This window comes from Triticum dicoccoides, chromosome 1A (genome assembly GCF_002162155.2).
Source record: "Triticum dicoccoides isolate Atlit2015 ecotype Zavitan chromosome 1A, WEW_v2.0, whole genome shotgun sequence".
Classification (NCBI taxonomy): Eukaryota; Viridiplantae; Streptophyta; class Magnoliopsida; order Poales; family Poaceae; genus Triticum; species Triticum dicoccoides.
The window spans coordinates 564,554,519-564,559,292 of record NC_041380.1 but is presented as its reverse complement, the minus strand read 5'-3'; positions in this window follow the sequence as shown (position 1 = coordinate 564,559,292).

Below are 4,774 nucleotides of genomic sequence, written 5' to 3'. Positions count from 1 at the left end.
ACATAAGTCTGAAACATTTGAAAAGTTTAAAGAATTTCAGAGTGAATTTGAAAATCATCGTAACAAGAAAATAAAGTTTCTACGATCTGATCGTGGAGGAGAATATTTGAGTTACGAGTTTGGTCTACATTTGAAACAATGCGGAATAGTTTCGCAACTCACGCCACCCGGAACACCACAGCGTAATGGTGTGTCCGAATGTTGTAATCGTACTTTATTAGATATGGTGCGATCTATGATGTCTCTTACTGATTTACCGTTATCATTTTGGGGTTATGCTTTAGAGACGGTTGCATTCACGTTAAATAGGACACCATCGAAATCCGTTGAGACGACGCCTTATGAACTGTGGTTTGGCAAGAAACCAAAGTTGTCGTTTCTAAAAGTTTGGGGCTGTGATGCTTATGTGAAAAGCTTCAACCTGATAAGCTCGAACCCAAATCGGAGAAATGTGTCTTCATAGGATACCCAAAGGAGACTGTTGGGTACACCTTCTATCACAGATCCGAAGGCAAGACTTTTGTTGCTAAATTCGGAGTTTTTCTAGAGAAGGAGTTTCTCTCAAAAGAAGTGAGTGGGAGAAAAGTAGAACTTGATGAGGTAACTATACCCGCTCCCTTATTGGAAAGTAGTACATCACAGAAACCGGTTTCTGTGACACTTACACCAATTAGTGAGGAAACTAATGATAATGATCATGAAACTTCAGATCAAGTTACTACCGAACCTCGTAGATCAACCAGAGTAAGATCCGCACCAGAGTGGTATGGTAATCCTGTTCTGGAAGTCATGCTACTAGATCATGATGAACCTACGAACTATGAAGAAGCGATGGTGAGCCCAGATTCTGCAAAATGGCTAGAAGCCATGAAATCTGAGATGGGATCCTTGTATGAGAACAAAGTGTGGACTTTGGTTGACTTGCCCGTTGATCGGCAAGCAATTGAGAATAAATGGATCTTCAAGAAGAAGACTGACGCTGACGGTAATGTTACTGTCTATAAAGCTCGACTTGTTGCAAAAGGTTTTCGACAAGTTCAAGGGATTGACTACGATGAGACCTTCTCACCCGTAGCAATGCTTAAGTCTGTCCGAATCATGTTAGCAATTGTCGCATTTTATGATTATGAAATTTGGCAAATGGATGTCAAAACTGCATTCCTGAATGGATTTCTAGAAGAAGAGTTGTATATGATGCAACCAGAAGGTTTTGTCGATCCAAAGGGAGCTAACAAAGTGTGCAAGCTCCAGCGATCCATTTATGGACTGGTGCAAGCCTCTCGGAGTTGGAATAAACGCTTTGATAGTGTGATCAAAGCATTTGGTTTTATACAGACTTTTGGAGAAGCCTGTATTTACAAGAAAGTGAGTGGGAGCTCTGTAGCATTTCTGATATTATATGTGGATGACATATTATTGATTGGAATAATATAGAATTTCTGGATAGCATAAAGGGATACTTGAATAAGAGTTTTTCAATGAAAGACCTCGGTGAAGCTGCTTACATATTGGGCATTAAGATCTATAGAGATAGATCAAGACGCTTAATTGGACTTTCACAAAGCACATACCTTGACAAGGTTTTGAAGAAGTTCAAAATGGATCAAGCAAAGAAAGGGTTCTTGCCTGTGTTACAAGGTGTGAAGTTGAGTAAGACTCAATGTCCGACCACCGCAGAAGATAGAGAGAAAATGAAAGATGTTCCCTATGCTTCAGCCATAGGCTCTATCATGTATGCAATGATGTGTACCAGACCTGATGTGTGCCTTGCTATAAGTCTAGCAGGGAGGTACCAAAGTAATCCAGGAGTGGATCACTGGACAGCGGTCAAGAACATCCTGAAATACTTGAAAAGGACTAAGGATATGTTTCTCGTGTATGGAGGTGACAAAGAGCTCATCGTAAATGGTTACGTTGATGCAAGCTTTGACACAGATCCGGACGATTCTAAATCGCAAACCGGATACGTATTTTTACTAAACGGGGGAGCTGTCAGTTGGTGCAGTTCAAAACAAAGCGTCGTGGCGGGATCTACATGTGAAGCAGAGTACATAGCTGCTTCGGAAGCAGCAAATGAAGGAGTCTGGATGAAGGAGTTCATATCCGATCTAGGTGTCATACCTAGTGCATCGGGTCCAATGAAAATCTTTTGTGACAATACTGGTGAAATTGCCTTGGCAAAGGAATCCAGATTTCACAAGAGAACCAAGCACATCAAGAGACGCTTCAATTCCATTCAGGATTTAGTCCAAGTGGGAGACATAGAAATTTGCAAGATACATACGGATCTGAATGTTGCAGACCCGCTGACTAAGCCTCTTCCACGAGCAAAACATGATCAACACCAAGGCTCCATGGGTGTTAGAATCATTATTGTGTAATCTAGATTATTGACTCTAGTGCAAGTGGGAGACTGAAGGAAATATGCCCTAGAGGCAATAATAAAGTTATTATTTATTTCCTTATATCATGATAAATGTTTATTATTCATGCTAGAATTGTATTAACTAGAAACATAATACACGTGTGAATACATAGACAAACATAGTGTCACTAGTATGCCTCTACTTGACTAGCTCATTGATCGAAGATGGTTAAGTTTCCTAGCCATAGACATGAGTTGTCATTTGATTAAGGGGATCACATCATTAGGAGAATGATGTGATTGACTTGACCCATTTTGTTAGCTTAGCACTTGATCGTTTAGTTTGATGATATTGCTTTCTTCGTGACTTACACATGTTCCTATGACTATGAGATTATGCAACTCCCGTTTACTGGAGGAACACTTTGTGTGCTACCAAACGTCACAACGTAACTGGGTGATTATAAAGGTGCTCTACAGGTGTCTCCGAAGGTACTTGTTGGGTTGGCGTATTTCGAGATTAGGATTTGTCACTCCGATTGTTGGAAAGGTATCTCTGGGCCCTCTCGATAATGCACATCACATAAGCCTTGCAAGCATTGCAACTAATAAGTTAGTTGCGGGATGATGTATTACGGAACGAGTAAAGAGACTTGCCGGTAACGAGATTGAACTAGGTATTGAGATATCGACGATCAAATCTCGGGCAAGTAACATACCGATGACAAAGGGAACAACGTATGTTGTTATGCGGTCTGACCGATAAAAGATCTTCGTAGAATATGTAGGAGCCAATATGAGCATCCAGGTTCCGCTATTGGTTATTGACCGGAGACGTGTCTCGGTCATGTCTACATTATTCTCGAACCCGTAGGGTCCGCACGCTTAACGTTACGATGACAGTTTCATTATGAGTTTATATATTTTGATGTACCAAAGATTGTTCGGAGTCTCGGATATGATCACGGACATGACGAGGAGTCTCAAAATGGTCGAGACATAAAGATCAATATATTGGACGGCTATATTCGGACACCGGAAGTGTTTCGGGTGATTTCAGAGAAAACCGGAGTGCCGGAAGGGTTACCGGAACCCCCCGAAGTATTGGGCCTTAGTGGGCCTGAGGGGAGAGAGAGGGCAGCAGCCCAGGAGGTGGTGCGCCCCCTCCCATGGGGAGTCCGAATTGGACTAGGGGAGGGGGGCGCAGCCCCTCTTTCCCTCTCCCTCTCCCTCTCTTTCCTTCCCCCTTCTCTCTTCCTAGTTGGACTAGGAAAGGGGAGTCCTACTCCTACTAGGAGGAGGACTCCCCCCTCCTTGGTGCGCCCCAAGGGCTGGCCGGCCTCTCCCCCTTGCTCCTTTATATACAGGGGCAGGGGGGCACCTCTAGACACACAAGTTGATCTTCATGATCGTTCTCTTAGCCGTGTGCGGTGCCCCCCTCCACCATAATCCTCGATAATATTGTAGCGGTGCTTAGGCAAAGCCCTGCGACGGTAGAACATCAAGATCATCACCACGCCGTCGTGCTGACGGAACTCTTCCCCGACACTTTGCTGGATCGGAGTCCGGGGATGGTCATCGAGCTGAACGTGTGCTAGAACTCGGAGGTGCCGTAGTTTTGGTGCTTGATCGGTCGGGCCGTGAAGACGTACGACTACATCAACCGCGTTGTGCTAACGCTTCCGCTTCCGGTCTACGAGGGTACGTAGACAACACTCTCCCCTCTCGTTGCTATGCATCACCATGATCTTGCGTGTGCGTAGGAATTTTTTTGAAATTACTACGTTCCCCAACAATTCGTGCCAAGCCAACAGACACTTTCGGAGATACCCACAGTGCACCTTTATAACCACCCAGTTACGTTGTGACATTTGGTACACCCAAAGCATTCCTACGGTATCTGGGAGTTACACAATCTCATGGTCTAAGGAAATGATACTTGACATTAGAAAAGCTTTAGCATACGAACTACACGATCTTGTGCTAGGCTTAGGATTGGGTCTTGTCCATCACATCATTATCCTAATGATGTGATCCCGTTATCAATGACATCCAATGTCCATGGTCAGGAAACCGTAACCATCTATTGATCAACGAGCTAGTCAACTAGAGGCTTACTAGGGACATGGCGTTGTCTATGTATCCACACATGTATCTGAGTTTCCTATCAATACAATTCTAGCATGGATAATAAACGATTATCATGAACAAGGAAATATAATAATAACTAATTTATTATTGCCTCTAGGGCATATTTCCAATAGTCTCCCACTTGCACTAGAGTCAATAATCTAGGTCACATCACTATGTGATTGCAATGAATCCAACACCCATGGGGTTTGTTCATATCTTGCTTGTGAGAGAGGTTTATTAGTCAATGAGTCTGAACCTTTCAGATCCATGTGTGCT